Raw genomic sequence first — 19,931 nt, 5'->3', positions numbered from 1 at the left:
CACTAAGTTCTCCACTTTAATACACTTAAGTTTCCTCTTCCATGTTTGTCTGAGTACTCCTTTTGTCTGTCCTGGGCCGCTGCCATGTCATCGCGGACCCTGCTGATAACGCTCAGCTTGGTATCCACAATGGATTCCACTTGTTTCCGCAGCGAAACTGGTCGAGACCTGGGGAGAAAAGGGCTTTCCGAGCCTCTCCCCACTTAGAATAGAGGAGTCAGTGTTTCCTCGAAGAATGAGAGGCACTCTGGGGTGACGGGAGCCGTTCAAGTAGAACGGCGTGAACCCCGTATACGCGTGCACCGCGTTGTTGAGCGCATGCTCAACGACTGGAAGCTGTGTCGAACACGTACGTGGTGCTGCCGCGCACACACTGCGCAGAGTGTCCTCGAGCACTCGATTGACGCGTTCTGTCTGGCCGTCTGTATGCGGATGGTCTGCAGTGGACATCTGCAGACGAGTTCCCAGTAAAGGGAACAGAGTTTTCCAAATCGCAGCAGTGAACCGCGGGTCTCGGTCCGAGACAATCGTCTCCGGGAGACCGTGATAGCGGAGCACGCCATCGACGAACAACCTTGCGGTTTGTTCGCCCGTAATAGTGACGGGAACCGGAGCAAGATGTACCATCTTGCTCAGCCGACACACGAGCACCAAAATTCCGGTGTTGCCGTGTCCGTCGGCGGGAAGCCCAAAGATGAAGTCAAGACTCATCGACTTCCAACAGTCAGCCGGTACGGGCAGGCTCTGTAGTGGAGCCGAAGAGTGCCCTGCGGGTTTGATCCGCTGACATGTTTCGCATGTCTTCACGTGTCGGGCGACCCACTTGTACATGTGATCCACCAGAAGGCCTAAGAGACCGACAGAAAGGTCTTCTCGCGGCCCAAGTGGCCGCTGGAGGGCGCGTCGTGCGCCTTCGCGGGGATATCGAGCTTCATATCCTCGTCGTTGGGTACGACCACCCGTGGAGGTTCATTGAGATCCACCCGGTAATAGAGGAGGCATCCTACAACTCATATCGGGGGAGCCGTGAGTGCTATCGCGACGAGAGTCAGTCGGACTTCGCGCTCGTTCCTGCCGTGAGGAACTTGACGATAGACGCGACAGCCTCATCGTCTCGATACGCCATGCTTATCCAATCATATTGATCCGTTGTCACCCGTGTGATGTGGGCCAACACATAGTCAGGACGCCGGGAGAGGGCGTCCGTAAGCACGTTGAGCTTGCCCGGTTTGTATTCGACGCGGAAGTTGTATTCCGCGAAGAAAGACAGCCACCTCGCCACCCTTTGGAAGAGGTGAGGCGAGTTAGTCGCCGTCCTCAAGGACGCGTGGTCTGTGTAGATCACAAAGGGCCTAGAGCCCAGCGTCGAGTGCGGGGACTTCGACTCTCGCATTATGCCTGCCTTCGCTTTCGCAGCAAAGAAGGCATCAATGACCTCGCACTGTTCGCGCGGATGAGGCCATTGCCTCGTGACACAGTACTTTGTGCCAGGCACGAGATCAATCTCATGCCGTACACCCCGATCTAATGGGAGCTGGGTCGATGGGTGTTTGTTCACCACGTCCGCATACTCCGCCACCAAAGGATACACCGGATCCTTGGGGTTCTTTAGGATCTCGGATCCCACGCGCGTCTGACGATGCTTGCTCAAGTCCTCCAGGACGCCCTTGCCCAAGACAGAGGGGGAGCTCAGCTCCTCCCGAGTGGTTTCAGGTCTTATGAGCACCATCTCGGCAACCTTCCCAGCCTTGAGGTTGGCCAGGCAAGACTCGACCGTCATCTCCTCGAGGCTCAGTATCTCTGCAACCTCTGGCAACGGCTCCAAGTGGACACCAGATGCCTTGACGGGTAAACCGGTCTCGCCATCGAAAATATGATAACACTCTTCCACCAGCCTTGTCGGAGGAGCCCGGGCCCTGGACTCCGAGTCGCTTGAAGCGACGTCGATCTGAACAAAGTTCAGATCCGACTTTCGGCGACGCGTCGACGGCGACCGTGACGTGGAGCTTTGTTACCCACTGGGGATGTCGGAGCGTCGACATCCGAGGCCCTCGTGGCCTCGTGTGGTACTGTGGTACCCACACATGAAGCGTGTTCGACGCCTTCCTCTTCAGTTAAGGTCTGGGCGACCGTGTGTGGCACTATGTTACACAGGAAGTGTATCTAACGTCTTCCTCTTCAGTTAAGGTCTGGGCGATCGTGTGTGGAACTCTGTTACCCACCTTGAGCACGCTATTACCAGCGTTCGTGACAGCTGCAGCTGTCTGCGGAACTATGTTACCCGCTTGTGGACCTAAGTTACCCACTTGGCCAGCGCCTCTCGTGGGTGCCGCCATCATCAAAGCGTCCTCGGAGTCGTCATATACGTCGACGACTCCCAAGCATCTGCTAGATGCTTCTGTACCCTGGCAGCCCTTGCGGGTGCCGCGGGTCCTGACAGAGGTGGGAACATGACTCACCAATGCTCTGTCGGACTTCGCAGGGCGGCTGGCACCGATTGCCTTGCCTCGCCAGTCGATCCAAGGCTCGTGCTCCTCAAGCCAGGGCATGCCCAGATCCATATCGTAGGGATCCATATCGAGAACAGTGAACTGTTCGAGGCTGTCAAAGTCTTCAAACCTGACGGCCAGATCCAGATGGACGTTGAAGGCAGTGACAACCTTCCCGTCGGCCAGTCGCACTGACACCGTCTCGTTGCCCTTGCTGTCTCTCAAAGCACCGGACAACTTGTTGCTGCTGCGCGCAACCGTCTGGCGGCGTGCAAAATTCTTCGACGCCCCAGAATCGATCAAGATTCTAAAGGGGTGATTGTATCCCCGTACACATCCGTGTACTACGAGCAACCCGCCGCTGCTCTTCGCCGATTCGAGAGTGCAGCAGACTCTCAGGGGCTAAGTCCCCGTGGTACGCGCCACCCGCGCACCCATCACGAAGACTTAGTTCTTCCCCAGTAGGGCGCCCCGCCCCTACTGGTTCCCGGCGTTCCCCTGTCCCCGGGATCCTGGCTTCTGTCAGCGACCCTTGAGGGCGGGCTCGGGGAAAGTCCGTCTGCAGAGACCTTCTGCGGGACAGTCGCGCTTGAAGTGGTCCATCTTCTCGCAGCCGGAGCAGCGGATGTCGCGCTGCTCGGCGGACCCGAGTTCCATCGGAACTGGCCCGTTGGGGCTCGCTCGACCGTAAGTCGACAGAGAACTCCCATGCCATGTTGAGGCCGGCGTACGCGCCTGGCGATGGCTGCATTCCTCCTGAAGAGCTACTTGAATCGCCTCTTCAAGGGTGCTTGACTGCACCCGGAGCAGCTGAGTGCGCGCTGGGCCCACTCGAAGGCCGTCCATGAACACAGTCATCTTGATGTGTTCGTTGAGTGGGTTTCCCACTAGGGATGCCGTGAGCTCCCGTATCGCTTGGACGTACTCGTGCAGCTCACGCCTCCCTTGTTTGCACGAGAGGAAGCGCGAGCGCTGGCGGTACCGGGAGGAACGCGGCTCGGAGCTGCTCGCACAGCTGAGCCCAGGATGTGAAACATCCAGGGGATGTTGCCGCCCGCTTGTATACCCAACGCTTAGCACGACCGCTAAGGTTGGAGAGTGCAAAAGCAACACGAAGTTGCTCGGTCGATATTAGAGCCCTGTCCATTGCGAGCTCTACTTCTCGGACCCAGAAGTGAAGGTTCTCGCCTTCCTTCCTTTCATACGGCTTAACCTTCAGCCGTATTGGCTTCTGGTGTGGCGGATTTGTTTCCGCCGCCGGAGCCTGCGGGATCTCCCGCACATGCGCGATGAGGCCCGTGCTCGTAAGCGCCAAACGCATTGACGCGCTCGAGCTGCTCGGTCGGTGTTGACACCACCAGGCGCTGCGGGGTCTCCATCCCAACGATGCCTGCCATCTTCCGAACCGACTCGAGCTGTGAGTCGTTCAGATGGGAGAAGTCGTTCCTATCCATGGCAACGAGCTTCAGAGAGGTTCAGGTAGTCTACCCGCGGTGGCGTGGATTGACTACAAGTGCAACCAAGTGTGACGGGGTCACACAGCACCTTGTGCTAGAGGAAGTTGGCTTCCGAGAGTTTACAAACTCTCAGTGAACGGCAGTTCACAGGTCCCCTCTTTAGTTAAAAGAGAGCGAAGTGACCAAATTAAGGTAGAATGTAAACTGAGTATATTTATAGGTAGATAAAGTTTGGATTTAATACAAACTATAAGTCACCTATAGAAATGCAATGTCGTTAACCAATGGTTGGCTTTGAACGACCTTGATACTTTATACCGAATATCCCGAAGAATGACGTTCCATACTCCTGAAGTGTGAAGTGTCACACTTCATGTAACCAGGGCTCACTTAGAGCCGTTTAGCGTCGTCTGCGATGCCTCCGACTACGCCATCGGGTGTGCACTGCTGCAGGCCGACACGTCTGGACATGAGCGAGTCATCTTGTTTCAGGCCGGGCAGCTCAAAGGCTTCAAACAGAGCTACCCTGTCCACGACAAGGAGCTACTGGCAATGCAGTATGATCTTAAGAAGTTTCGGGTTCACATTCATGGCTCAGGGCCCTTCGTTATCTACACAGACCACGCGTCCTTGAGGACGGCGACTAACTCGCCTCACCTCTTCCAAGGATGGCGAGGTGGCTGTCTTTCTTCGCGGAATACAACTTCCGCGTCGAATACAAGCCGGGCAAGCTCAACGTGCTTACGGACGCCCTCTCCCGGCGTCCTGACTATGTGTTGGCCCACATCACACGGGTGACAACGGATCAATATGATTGGATACGTATGGCGTATCGGGACGATGAGGCTGTCGCGTCTATCGTCAAGTTCCTCACGGCAGGAACGAGCGCGAAGTCCGACTGACTCTCGTCGCGATAGCACTCACGGCTCCACCGATATGAGTTGTAGGATGGCCTCCTCTATTACCGGGTGGATCTCAATGAGCCTCCACGGGTGGTCGTACCCAACGACGAGGATATGAAGCTCGATATTCCCGCGGAGGCGCACGACGCGCCCTCCAGCGGCCACTTGGGCCGCGAGAAGACCTTCCTGTCGGTCTCTTAGGCCTTCTGGTGGATCACATGTACAAGTGGGTCGCCCGACACGTGAAGACATGTGAAACATGTCAGCGGGTCAAGCCCGCAGGGCACTCTTCGGCTCCACTACAGAGCCTGCCCGTACCGGCTGACCGGTGGAAGTCGATGAGTCTTGACTTCATCTTTGGGCTTCCTGCCGACGGACACGGCAACACCGGAATTTTGGTGTTGGTGTGTCGGCTGAGCAAGATGGTACATCTTGCTCCGGTTCCCGTCACTATTACGGGCGAACATACCGCAAGGTTGTTCGTCGATATCGTGTTCCGCTATCACGGTCCCCTGGAGACGATTGTCTCGGACCGAGACCCGCGGTTCACTGCTGCGATTTGGAAAACGCTGTTTCCTTTACTGGGAACTTGTCTGCAGATGTCCACTGCGGACCATCCACAGACAGACGGCCAGACAGAGCGCGTCAATCGAGTGCTCGAGGACACTCTGCGCAGTGTGTGCGCGGCAGCACCACGTACGTGTTCGACGCAGCTTCCAGTTGTTGAGCTTGCGCTCAACAACGCGGTGCACGCGTCCACGGGGTTCACGCCGTTCTACTTGATCGACTTTCATCACCCTCGAATGCCTCTTACTCTTCGATGAGACACTGACTCCTCTATTCTAAGTGGGGGGGGCTCGGAAAGTCCTTTCCCCCCAGGTCTCGACCAGTTTCGCTGCGGAAACAAGTGGAATCCATTGTGGATACCAAGCTGAGCGTTATCAGCAGGGTCCGCGATGACATGGCAGCGGCCCAGGACAGACAAAAGGAGTACTCAGACAAACATGGAAGAGGAAACTTAAGTGTATTTAAAGTGGGGAACTTAGTGCTATTAGACAAGAGGAACCTACCGCTAGACACTGTCAGCTCTGTCGGCAGCGACAAGTTGAAGCACCGCTTCATCGGACCATTTGCAGTTCTGGCCAGACATGGTGCGTCGTACACCACCGACCTGCCTAAGTCAATGACGACGCACCCGACGTTCTATGTTGGACGTTTTAAGCGGTACTTTGATCCGCAGGGGGTTGCTGACTCGCAGACCCACCTTGGCTTAGCTTCTCGAAGCGAGGGCTGGCCACAGACGTCGACGAAGGCGTCGGAGCAGGCACCAAGGTCTGAGCGGCAAAGCTGCGGTCAAGACCGTACGTAGGAAGGGCTCTGTACGAACGGATCCCGGAGCCATACGCCGATTATGTTAAGTACGCCGGGTTCGCACCATACGCGTACGACTGGGAGTGCGCCGAAGGCGGCTCCGGACGTGTAGGCAGAGCCTCGATACGTCGGATCGTGTGGAAGGTCTCGTCCATATCGGACGCAGAGACCCGCCGGTCCACCCGCAGAGTCAGGCTCGCGACCTCACGCTCCAACAGGTCCAGGCGGCCCGCAAGACGAGCGAGCTCGCCCTGATTCCCGGTCTTGGCGGCAGCATCCCCACCAGTCCTGCAATTTGAAGCACGAGGACGCGTTGACAAAGGCGGTCAACCTCAGGGCCCTGTGTCGGACCCGCAGAAGAAGCACTCGGACGAGAGCAGCGTTCGGGAGGCGCCGAGTACTCTACTCGTACGAGGGCACCTCCACCCCTGTTTGACCGGAATGGAGAAGTCCACTACCCCATGGAGCGGATTCTCCAGGAGCAACGGCGTCGCGGTGAGCGATAGGTCCTCGTGAAGTGGAGGGGGTATGCCCACTCCGAGAACCCATGGGAGCCGATTGAACGGCTCCTGATTGACAGCCCGAAGGCTGTCGCAATCTGGGAACAGAAGCGGCGGCAGCTTCATAAGTAGTCCGGGGCTTCTTGCCCGAACGGGTACGGACGTTGACGACACTCCGTACCCGCGCTCATCGTGAGCGCTAGATGCCGCGCGCTTCAGAATGTCCCTTGGCAGCATGCGCTTGCTGACAATGTGGACAAACCGAACACGAAGATCACGCTGGTCCAGGGTGCGGGACAGCAGCTGATCTTCATGGAGTTCCCGTAGCTCCGAGGGTGAGTACTTAAGAGACTCCACTCAAGCCCAGAACATGTCCTCACAAGAGCTCCAGTTGGGACAGTTCTCGGGAAGAACCCAGGGGTAACCCCAAAGAGGATAGATACCACCCCGGTTCTCGAGGTTCTTACGACAAGTCATGAAGTCCTTAAGAGGGATGCGGTGTGGCGCGAGAAGTACACACCGAGCTGCCTCCAGACTGTCAACAAACAACTGCTCCTTCTGGACAAGGGTGCGTTCGTAAACGCCCCTAGAGGTGTAGCCGCCAACAAGGCCACGAGGAGCGACGAGAAGCTCCAGGAAGAGGTCAGCCCCAGAGCTCTCTTCGGGAGGCCTATACCCTCTTGAGTTGATGGCAGCTCTCTGGCTGACAGGTGCCCCCACCAAACTCCTACGCGTACGCTGGGCAGCTTGGAAGTCCTCCTGCTGCTGGTCGAGGTGGTTAGAGATCTCCCGGGGATCAGGAATAGCACCCTCTTCCTTCTCCTTCTCGTCCTCTTCATCCGAGGAATCGAAAAGGCCCCGATGGGAGCACCCAGTCTCCTTCTCCTCGCGGAGTGGAGACTTCGAAGCCGTACGCTTCTTAGAGGGCTTGGCGTCTTCTGCTTCAGCGGCCTTAGCACGCGCAAGACCCTCGGCAAGCGAGAGACGTTTGCGAGATTTCTCCTACCAACTTTGGGAGTGCCCTTAGCCTTGACGGCCGGGCTCTCAGAGCGCACCGACGTCCTGGGACTGTGATCCCCGTGATCACTAGCGAGCGACTGCACGCTGTCATCTTTGTGCTCGCTGGGCACTAGGCTGTGCCCTCCCGTAGAGCCCACAGAAGCATCATGCGTGCTCCCGGACTCGGCTTCGTCCTCACTGCCAGAGTTGAACTCACGTTCAGCAAACCGAGGGCTCGAGCGGTTGTCTGGGGAGGCCGAGGGTGACGGACTGCGGCGCTTGCTCGCTCGCTTGCCCACAGAGGCGTCACCAGTTGAGCCAATCGCCTCGGAGGCCACCTGAGTAGCCACCTGGAGTGCCGAGCCCTAGCCGTGAGGCTTAGTGCTCTTGGCTTGCGCCTTTCCGGCAGCAGCCTTGGAGCGTGTCTTCGCACCGCTCTTCGCAGTACCACGGGGCATGGTAACGGCTGATGTGGAGACCACGAAAATGAGCGCTCAAACTGCTGCTTGAGGCTCTAGCTGTGAAGTGAGCCTCCGCCGCGCTCGCGCGGCCAAGTCGGTGTTCTTCGACTTTGAGAATAAAAGTTTGTGACGTACACATCTTCATTCTGATTGGTCGGTAAACCGGACCTAAGTGGGGGAGGATGAAACGGGGTACTGTACGTAGTCCTAAGTATACCCCTGGTTACATGAAGTCTGACACGTCATACTTCGGGATATTTGGTACAAGGTACCATGGTCGTCCAAAGCCAACCATTGGCTGATAACATTGCTTGTCTATAGGTGACTTGTAGTTTTTATTTAGCTCAAGCTTAGCCTACCTTTAAATATACTCAGTTTACAAGCTACCATACAATAGCGATGCCGACACTGGCCGACAGCAGCCGACACGGTCGTGATTGGTGAAGCATGTAGTATTTCAACCAATTACCAATTCAACTCCAGCTCGAATTCAATTGAAAAAAAGGCAGAGAAACCATGGCAGAGAAAGTCTTTATAGCGCCAGTCTAAAGAACGGAGGTCCGCACAACATAATAACGAGAAGAGAGCGCAGGAGCGGCGCGCGCGTGCCTGGGGCGTCCGCAGGCGGGGGTGGGGGGGTGGCGGGGGCCCTCGCCACGAGCAGCAATCCTATAGCAGCAGCGACACACCGAGGGCCTTCTGCAAAGTACGACAGCACTGAAGAAGCGCAGAAGCGGCGCGCGCGTGCCTGGGGCGTCCGCAGGCGGGGGTGGCGGGGCCCCTCGCCACTAGCGGCAATCCGATAACAGCAGCGACACATCGTTGGTCTTCTGCAAAGTACGACAGCACGGAAGAAGCGGATAAGGTAGGATGACGCCATACGCTTTGGGGTTACGGTGTTGACTAACGAAATGTGGATTCTGCCAGTGATTTTGTGGGCTGAAGAGATGAGTTAGCAGCAGAAGAGGGGCAAAGGAAGCTTAGTGTGCTGTTTTCAGTGGAACTTTGCTGTTTTGCCCCTCGACACCTTGCTGCTGGACTATGTAAGCTTGGTGTATTGTTATACAGCGTGATCCTTGCTGTGTGATGTCGTGGGTAGCAAGGTGTTACGAAGGCTTGGTGGCATGGTAGTATATGCAATTGATGCTGTTCATGTCAACTCATCTTGTCTGTGCTAAGCATCTGCATACGTGCGGAGACGGCGAAGCGGCCCACGACGTGAGCTTGGAGCTTCAGCGGAAGGGCGACGGCGCTCGCGGGTGTGATCAGCTTCGTCTACTATGAAGGCTCAACGAACCTGAGCTCTGCGACGGCGGTTGAAGGCCGCGACCATTCCAGAAGGAAGGTTGTCCGCATTCTCCTCGGTTACTTCCCAGTCTCTTACATATACGCGCCGTCCATCCCTGATGTAGGAGCTGGTAATGCTGCGAACATAGTAATTCCCAGCTACCAAGGTCTCAGTCGGCTCCGTCTCTTCGTTGCTACTGCTGCTATCGCCGTCCCCAAGAGCTTCACGCAGCGTCAACTTCGCCTCGGCTACGCGCGGCGGCGGGATCCAGATAACGTCGCTGTAACTGTGGTCGCTGTCGGCGGTGTCATTATTCGAGGGTGTCGGCCCTTTTTGCTCGACCGCTGAGCCTGCGTCTAGATGCTCTTCCTCGCGTGCATTTTCTGCTCCCATCTGCGCTGCTTTCTCCTCAGCTGCGTCACTCGACTCGCGCGGTAGGCCTGGCCATGCTCTAACGTGGCAGCCTTCGATGCGACGCCTTCCACCTTGGAGAAGGGCGGCGAACGCTTCAGACAGTAGACTAGTCAGCTCGCTGGAGTTTGATTCAGCTTGGGGAAGCTTGAGTCTCAGGAGTCGAATGGCTTCGTCAGATAATTTTACACGAGGGTAATGTTGAATAATTAATAAAAGCTCTAGCTGCTCCTGTAAAAAGTCTACGACTAAGTGATAGCATCTTCTAGCTGCAAATTGGACAGTGAAGAAACTTTAAAACCAACGATCCAGTAAGTGAGTGCCCATTTTTAGCTCGGTCACTTTTCAAAAAATAAGAATGAAGTCAATCGTTTTCACACATCTCAATCACAAATTATTTTCAGAATCTGTATTCTATTTGCGATCAAACAGCTCATGCGTTTCAACTGGGTCTGGATCAATTATACCACCGATCGCAATACGAGCACGGAAAGCATTAACATGTGCATCAAGCTTACCTTCATGGTAAAATTTGCGCAGTTGCTTCAGTACGCTCGAGCCATTTTCCATTTTCCCGCTTTGTCCCGCATTCCTCGAAAAACTTATATAGCCCTTCTTCGGCCTCCAAGCAAACACGTTGAGCTTAGTCGCAGTAGTCCGGAGAGGATTCATCGAGCACAAAGCCGTTAGGCAGGAATAGCTTCATGTAGTTTAATGTGAACTTGTAGGTCGACTTCTTTTGACGGTCGGAGCATACATTCCACAGGCGTGGAGTCTACGCATACCACTCAAACCAAATAACAGAAGGGTTCTTCGGTAACGCCTTGCTTCCACATCCTTTTGAATTGGTGAGATCGACTTCTGGTGACGACTGACCTGATGTGGGCTCACGATCCTGCTGAGAGCGACCCGCTTGCGTTTCAAGCGCTGTGACCCTTTCGAATAGAGCTCTATTCATCGCCACCAGCTCTCCAATTTGCGGTTTTGGTGGTTTATGAGTTTGTTCTCGCTTGTCAATTTCTTGCCATCCCCACAGGATTCTTCAAGCTCTTTCCGCGACACCTTGCTTTGAAGCTCGGAGCTCCAAGCCATTACTTGCGTTTTGGTCAGCCCAAGTGTCAATAAACATTGCCGCATCCTAGCTGCGTACAGTCACATAGAATAACGCTCCATGACCTCAGGAAAGTACTGGATCGATGAAGCCGTTAAGGACTTCAGCGACGCGGCCGTTGGTTTTTCTGTCGGGGTCTTGAGTGTGAATGCTGGACTGAAACAGCAGGTAGCTTAGCTTCAGCGCTCTTTGTCTGCTTGCGGAATCAAACCAAGACAACGTCGGAACGGGAGGCTTCTTGCTTAAATCCCATCTAATGAGAACGCGAGCTACCTTTTGATCCTCGCTTGTCGTGTTACACATACGCAAACATCTTATTTGTTGCTGTCATATTCCATGAGCCCAGATCAACAATCCACTGAGCACTAAGAAGTGGGTCGCGGTTTGCATGCTGCGCTCCGCCGCGTCTGAACGAATGAGAAGTCAAATTGCGGTAGGCTTTGCTTTAGCCTGGGCAGCGGAAGCAGACTTGACAACGCGGTTCACGTACGCGTGGATCTTCATATTTTCTTCAGGTAACTTCCGCTTCTTTTGAGGGGGCTCGGTTGAGCTGTCGAGCTCACCACATACATCCAGAGCTTCAGCCAGCGGAATGTCGGTAGGCGGGTTCAAGCTTTCGTCGTAGGTAGCTGCGAGATGTGGGTGCTCAAGCAACTGCGCACAAGGGGCGTCTTGCACCATCAACGCCTTAGCAATAGCATGCAGTGGACACGTAATGAAGCTTTCTCTGTCCGGAAAGAGTGAATTCCTTTGTTCTTCTGCTGTTTTTCACACGAATTAATCTCACAAACACTACTCCTTCAGCACTAACTGACAGATTTTGTACCGGGGTTATATGGTGTGGAACACACAGGGGTACGAAGTACCCGGAGAGTTAACAAACTGTCAGTACAGAAGTTGGAGAGTTCACAAGGTCTCTCAGTACGTTGGCCAAAAGCCACACGTTATGCATTTGATTAGGTTTAACTATGCTAGATAGTTAAACGGATACATTTACCCCTAGGCGGCTTGGCCGCAATAATAGTAAATAAAACACTTCTGGTTTTGAAGCATAGAAGTCAAGGTATTAACTTTGAGCCCTGGTTGGGCTGTAAGTGTCCTTTGGATAAGGAACTTAGTAATAGTGACTCTTTGAGTCGAACGTCTTCCTCTGACGCTAAAGCTACGGCAGCCCCGCTGCACTTGGTAGCACTTGTAGTCAATCCCGCTCCTGAGTCGGTTGACTATATCCTCTGCGAGGATGGAACACCCCGTGCTCGTGAATTTGCCCCCGGCGCAGCAGGACGCGCTTACTAAGCTTATGTCCTTGCTTGGCCTGGAGGGCGTGGCTCATCTTGCAACGCAAGGTCCAGAGGCGGTCACCGCCAGGCTGGAATCGTTCTCCCACTACGAGAACGCGCTCTTGGAGCATGTCCAAGAGAAGATGAGCGCCGCAACGGCGGCGGCGTCGATGACGCGTGAAGAGTCTATGAGACTGAAACCGCTCATGGTGAGCGTAAAAAACCTTCGAGGGGAAGGATGGAGAGAATCTCCTTCTCTGGACCCGTGAGGTCGAGATGGCGGCCCTGCTCCAGTCTGAGCATCAGCGCGTGGCGCTGGCTATCTCCAGGCTTGGAGGTCGCGGTCGCGAATGGGCACTAACGCGCGGCACGTCTGTTGACGCTGCATTTTCCACTTGGGATCAGCTGAAGCAACAGCTTTCGCGCGTGCTCGCGCCGCCCAATCAGGCGCACCGTATCCGGTCGAAGTTCCTTGCTACCCGCCAGGGTAAGAAGGAGTTATTGGACAGAGTTGAGAACCCTTATCGCCGGAATGGCGGCGGACCCTCTTCCTGAACTGGTCAGCGTGACCGTGTTCATGGAGGGACTTCGTGTGAGCGCAGCTCGAACGGAAGTGTTCCGTGTACACCCTAACTCTTTCGAAGACGTCAGGTCGGCGCGACCTGGTTGGAGCGCTGGTAGCGCAAGCTCTTCGAGCGGTCCAGAGCCGATGGATCTCAGCTATGGCTAAAGAAGCGGAGCTTCTTCATCAAGCGGAGCTTCTTGCTGCGGAGCAGCGTGTCCGCATCCGCCGATGCTTTGTGTGCAATAGCACTAAGCACTTGAAGCAATATTGCCCTCTGCGCAAGAAGCGCAAGGCTCCGGCGAGCCAACCCTCCGGGTCATCGCCGGGAAACGGCAATTCCCAGTAGGCGCGGGGCGGCCTACTGGGGAAGAACTGAGTTCTGTTGTGCCTCGAGGAGGTAGAGGACAACGGGGCTTAGTCCCGAAGAGAGTTGAGCTCTCTTACGAAAAGAGTGTGTGCAAGCCGGGCTTGCTGGTCGTTCAAGCGAACGTGAAGGGCTTTGCAAAGCCATGGAGAGTCTTGATTGACTCGGGAGCCTCGGGCAACTACGCCCGTCGCTCCACCCTGGAAGGGAGTCAGCTGTATGCTGAGGCACTGGAAGTACCAACGAGAGATACGATCTCTGTCCGTCTCGCGACGGGGACACTGGTAACTGTGTCGAAGGTCTCTGTCGACCTTGGAGTGAAGTTTGAGAACTTCGATAGCGTGGAACGCTATTTGGTCTTAGACCTGGATGCGAGGTATAACCTCATCCTTGGCATGGCATGGCTGGAACGCCATGAGCCATGGATCGACTGGAAGTCGAAAAAACTGGGTGCGTCGCACCCTGCTCCTAGTGGAGCTTTCGTGAGTCATACACCCACCTCTGCTAGGAAGCAGAAGCGCTTTTGACGCGAGCACGAGGCCGAGGCGGCCGTAGTGCTGGACATTGGTATGTCCGAAATTTTTAGCAACGAGGTTGCTGTTTGCCCTGAGGGCGTACGTGGTGCGGCACGCTATCCGCTGAGCGGTGCAGGTCAGGTCAATGACCAACTGCTGGGAGGACGAGCGCGGAGTGGCGCGTAATCCACTGAGTGGTACGAATCTGGTCGATGACCTACCGCTGCGTGACCCGAGGGTCGCGGTCGACTGCGAGTCGAGGCATCATGAGTGTGGCCCAGGAGATGCAGGTGAAGTGACACCTAGTTCACTGTGTGAAGGTCAAGAACCTCTTGGCTTTCAGCCGAGTGTCTTGCGGGACACTGTATCCTCTTCGAGGAGAGATGGTGCTGCTGCATCCGGTGGTGGTGACGAAGATGTCGCCACACCGCCCTCATCCGGCCGGGCTCGGTCTCTGAAGAGGGACGTCCAGAACTTCGCGGTGAAGCGCGGGTCTCGATCCGAGACATTTGCCTCAGGCAAGCCATGTTGGCGAAATACTCGGTCTAAAAACAGCAAAGCTGTACCTTCACCATCAATGGTGTCCGGCACTGCCGCTAAATGAGCCATCTTGTTCAATCGGTCTACACCACTATACCCGTGTTTCCCGCCTTATTCTTGGGAAGGCCAAATACAAAGTCCATACTCATGGACTGCCAGCATCCCTTGGGGACAGGCAAACTCGCCAATGGCGCTGCCGTGTTCGGCGCGGACTTTGTCCGTTGACACGTCTCACACGTGCGTACATAGGTGCCGACCCACTTATACATCTTGGGTCACCAGTACATCGAGCTCACCGAGCCATAGGTCTTCTCCCGACCTAAGTGCCCGCCCACGGGCGTATCATGAACCTCATAGAGGATTCGATACTCTAGATCCTCATCATGAGGAACGACTACACGAGGGTTATCCTCAGAGTCGGTGCTGTAGTACAGCAGACCACCATCGAGCGAGTATCGATGCAGCCTCGCGCGTAAGCGCCCAGACAATTCCTTGTCAGAGTTTTTAAACTCTTCGCTCCCAAGAGCCCGTAGCAGCGCTACGCACATGTCGTCCTGTGCATACGCTCTGCGTATCAAGTCAGGCACTGACGACGTCACTGTCGTGGCATGAGCTAATTCGTAGTCCGGCCTGCGCGAGAGCGCATCGGCCACTACATTAAGCCGCCCCGGCTTGTACTTCACCTCGAAGTTATACTCGGCAAAGAAGGAAAGCCATCTTGCCATTCTCTGAGAGAGATGATGCTCGGCACTCGTTTGGACATGTCCACAGCGGACCATCCGCAGACCGATGGTCAGACCGAACGCGTGAATCGCGTTGTGGAGGACACCCTCCGAAGCGTATGCGCTGAGGCGCCAAAACGCTGGAGCCAGATGCTCCCACTCGTTGAGTTCGCATTAAATAATGCAGTGCACGCCTCGACAGGCTACACTCCGTTCTATGTGAGCGGCTTGATTAACCCTCGCGTCCCACTGACGCCGCCACGCAGTGGCTCAGGGCTTGATGGGGGAGGGATAGCCGAGCGGCTAGCTGATGTCAGCCCTGTTGCGGCTCGCAAGCAAGTCGATGACTTTGTCTCTTTAAAACTGAGCGTAATGCGTCAAGTACGCGACGCTATGGCTGAAAGCCAAGACACGCAGAAGGAACATGCAGATGCTAAGGGCAGAAGCAATGTTGTGAGGTTTGAGGTCGGTGACCAAGTTTTATTAAACGCAAAAAACCTACCTACACATGCAGTGTCTGCAGTCTTCAAGACGAAGTTAAGACCTCGGTTTATAGGACCGTTCAAGGTCGTGGCCAGGAATAGCCTAGCGTATACGCTCAACCTTCCGAAGAAGATGCGCACGCATCCGGTCTTCTATGTTGGCTTGCTTAAGCCATACCAAGACACGCTCAGGTGAGCGCGGAGGCGTTGGCACCAACGGTGGCTGGGCCACAGACAGCTGCAGGGCAGCAGGTGGTAGAGCCACGGGAGGCTGAACGACAGCAAGTGGTGGATCCACAGATGGTTGATCAACAGCATGTGGCAGAGCCACAGGTCGCGGATGAAGTGCTCGAGATGCAGGAGCAAGGCAAGCAGAACATTCAGCCGAGCGACTGGACGCTCAAGGTCCGAGATTTGGTTGTGAGTCAACAGTGGTGGCTCTAACCTATCCACAAGGTGGATCATCTCTTCGAGATCGACCGATGGGCGGTGAACGTGAACGTTCGCGTCGTGGACGCCGTCGTCGTATGGACGCAGACGTCGTTCCGGCAAGTGCTGACTCTCCCCGCGAGAGCCCGGCGGAGGCAAGGCCTCCTCCTGCTCTGCTCGATGAGCATGGTGAGCTCCACTTTCACGTGGAACGCCTTGTGGCGTGGCGGGGACGCCAGGGTCGTACCCAGTACTTGGTGAAGTGGAGGGGTTACCCTCACTCACAGAACTCATGGGAGTTTGAGGTTATCCTCCGGTAAGATTGCCCTCACGTCGTTGACGCTTACGACCAGGCACATCATGTGCCGAAGCGCCACCATGGCGTGCGACAGCGTCGCCAGGCGCTGGGCGCCTCCCACTAGAGTGGGGAGCGATCAGGTCAGTAGCTGAGCTCAGGCTCTGACCAGTGGCTGCAGCAGCCAGCTCGTACGTATGAGCGGTGCTCGCAGCGGGAGCAGGAGGTGGAGAGACCTCGTAGTGTTAGGGACATGGTCCCGAAGGAAGCAGGCGCTTCGTGTTGTGCTGAACAAGGTTCAGGCACAAGCGTCTCGATAGACGCATAGTTGTTTTGAAACAACTTGCTCGATGAGCTGATCCAAATGTGGATGCGCTGTAACAGCGAAAGTGGTGTCCCGGACGGGGATCGAACCACTAGCCTTTGGCTTGACAGGCCGGAGCTCTACCATTGAGCTATAAGGGCGATGCCCGTACGCCAGTCCGAGAACGGACTACTCATGGTATGAGAGGGCTGCGCCCGGGTGGATTTGAACCACCGACCTGTGGCTTCCAAAGCCAGCACTCGACCACTGAGCTGAAAGGGCGTTGCCCTTAAGCTTGTCCATTCAAGGACAACAGTTCATGGAACGAGAGGGCTGTGCCCTGGAGGGTTCGAACCCCCGACCTGTAGCTTCCAAAGCCAACGCTCAACCATTGAGCTAAAAGGGTGTTGCCCTTAAGCTTGTCCAAGCGTGAACAATCGTTCATGGAACGAGAGGGCTGTGCCCTGGAGGGTTCGAACCCCCGACCTGTAGCTTCCAAAGCCAACGCTCAACCATTAAGCTAAAAGGGTGTTGCCCTTAAGCTTGTCCAAGCGTGAACAATCGTTCATGGAACGAGAGGGCTGTGCCCTGGTGGGTTCGAACCACCGACCTATCGCTTGTGAAGCGAGTATTCAACCGCTGAGCTGTTGTCGACGACTCGAATGAGTCAAGAGCATTGCTCTAAGCGGTTTACAGCTCATGGAGTAGGCGCGGAGCGCGAGCGTACGTCTGAGACTGCTTGAGAGCAAGATGCGCGCTGCGCTTGAACATTGGACCGTGGGCCGACGACGAGAAGTTGGGCATCAACGATGCGTAGGCGTTTGTGAGCTCACGGAGCTGTAAAACGCTGGTGTGAGGTGTAGTAACCTCCGCCGTCTTAACAAGACGTGACCTCGCTGAGGAGAGTTTCGAGAACGGAATGTTCTCATCTTAGTGGTAACGGGGTTACATGGTGTGGAACACACAGGGGTACGAAGTACCCGGATAATTAACAAACTCTCAGTACATAAGTTGGAGAGTTAACAAGGTCTCTCAGTACGTTGGCCGAAAGCCACACGTTATGCATTTGATTAGGTTTAACTATGCTAGATAGTTAAACAGATACATTTACCCCTAGGCGGCTTGGCCGCAATAATAGTAAATAAAACACTTCTGGTTTTGAAGCATAAAAGTTAAGGTATTAACTTTGAGCCCTGGTCTTGGGCTGTAAGTGTCCTTTGGATAAGGAACTTAGTATTAGTGACTCTTTGCGTCGAACGTCTTCCTCTGACGCTAAAGCTACGGCAGCCCCGCTGCAGATTTCCCTTGAACACGAAGCCTAGATCCGACGCGCGGCCAAGCGCATACCACATTAGCGCGAGTAGTGCTGCGTCCTGATAGTTTTTGGAACTGGTCGCATCATAGTAAAGCCCACCCATGAGAATTCGTAGGTCCTCCTTCGTGCAAGCCGGTACTTTATTGATCATCTCCCCATCAACACGCTTGAGGCATTGCCGTTCAAGGGTTTGACCCATCTTGAGTAGCTTCTTCTCGATTGTAGCTCTGTGCTTCGGGTACGTGTCAAGAAGCCAGTTCTTCACATGGCGGTAGTAGCTCATGACTGAGCTCCTTGTAAGCGGTTTGCCTCCGCGGCCCTTCAAAAAATGCTAGGTGGACGCCGAAACGGTCTTGCAGCTTTAGGAAGACGGCACCACTTGCATCCGCGACCAGAGATACCGCAACGAAGCTCATGGAGACGCCATCGGCCGCAATGAAGCGACTGAAGGTGTTGATTGCCGTTTGGCGAGCGCGCTGAGAGTTTAAGGGAGCGAGGTCTTCCAGACTCATAATGAATTGGAGTAATTTGTCGGCGAAAAAGCAAATACACGAATGATGTGCGCCCAACTTGTGGATGTATTGATTTTTAACATATCCCCCTCCCCCCTTGCCTTCATTAAACATCAGCATGGCGTCGGCATCATTTTACCCTATCCCTAGCAGGTCTTATTGGTTGATATATTTTAATTACTGATTTCATTGGTCAAAACCCGTCGTGGCAGTAATATTGCCATTACTTTAATCAAGCTAAAAACTGTGTCGGCACGGTGATGATATTCGTCCTTAAATTGGTCACTTCACTCAAAAGGGGACCTGTGAACTGCCGTTCACTGAGAGTTTGTAAACTCTCGGAAGCCAACGCAAGGTGCTGTGTGACCGTCACATAGTGTGTACACAGTGTACCTCACTCAAGATGTAGCAGTCTTTCCATCTAATTACAATAGTACTCTGCTGCTTATTTATTCTGGATCGCAGATACGGACGACTGCTTTTCGCCCAGGTGGCTTCACTTAAGCGCTTCGGAAGGCACGCGAAAGGCCTTCGAATCGCTGTCGTGGTTCCAAGTTTAAGTGGTTAAGAGCCACCCTCAGGGTGGCTCTTAACCACTGCCACGCGTGCCACGCATGCCATGGCACTAGAAATTGAGCCATGGCATGGCATGGTTACGAATAGAATTGCCCTGCCATTGTGCCATCATGAAAACTATTTTTAGATCATACATTATTGAAGATAAAAGTAGCATGGCACTTGCAAATGCCATCCGTGGCACTTCCTGTCATTTTATTTACTTTAAACTCTAGCCCTAGCAAGCGCTCATCCAATCGGATCAAAGCATTTCGTGCCATGGCGTGGAGCGACCCTGATGAGACTCCCACATGATGTTTTGGACCAAAACAGTTTTAAACTGTTTTGGTCCAAAACATCATGGCTGAGCTCACCCAATGGCTGTTTTCGTAAAGTAAATGGTTCGTGTCGCTTGTGGACACTTGGAATCCAATGTTGAGAAGATAGGTGCCTGCCTTTCCAGTCAGCAACACACAAGTGTTGTTTTCATTCCGGCAATTCTGCCTTTCACCAGCGGAGTAGAAGCAACCACCCGTTTCGTTAGTAGTAAAATGTCAGACAAGAATCAACAGGTTTTTGTAAGTTTTAGGAAAGCTGCTATACGATGCATTTGACGAATAGGCTAGCCACTTTTAACTCCTTTGAACCCAAATGCTACTGTGGTGGTAATACTGAGTGCAAAGTGACCACTGTTTTAATGGCGTGCAACAAGATATTGCTGCTCAGATTCTGTACTGGTGTGTCCCATGGATGGTGGAGTCGCACGCATGCCCAAAGGATAGCAGAAAACTTTCTGGAAAGTGCCGGCAATGCATGATTTCCTGTGTGTCAACAACCTCGGAAATCCATATGCCACGATATTTTATGCTGCTTCTGTGTATCCACACGAAAAATGCAGAATCTTCAGCGCTCTAGTCTTACTGAAATGAAGTCAAATTTCGGCGCGTTTATACATGTAAGGACAAACATACAGTAAGACCAGAAGATTCACATGAGCCAAGGAATGATTGTCACCGACGTCACAGCTCTCGCTACTCATTGCTTCATTCCTGGATCTGCTTCGT

The sequence above is a fragment of the Phytophthora infestans genome, genomic scaffold, assembly GCF_000142945.1.
Source record: "Phytophthora infestans T30-4 supercont1.10 genomic scaffold, whole genome shotgun sequence".
NCBI lineage: Eukaryota > Oomycota > Peronosporomycetes > Peronosporales > Peronosporaceae > Phytophthora > Phytophthora infestans.
This window is presented reverse-complemented; position numbering follows the sequence as displayed.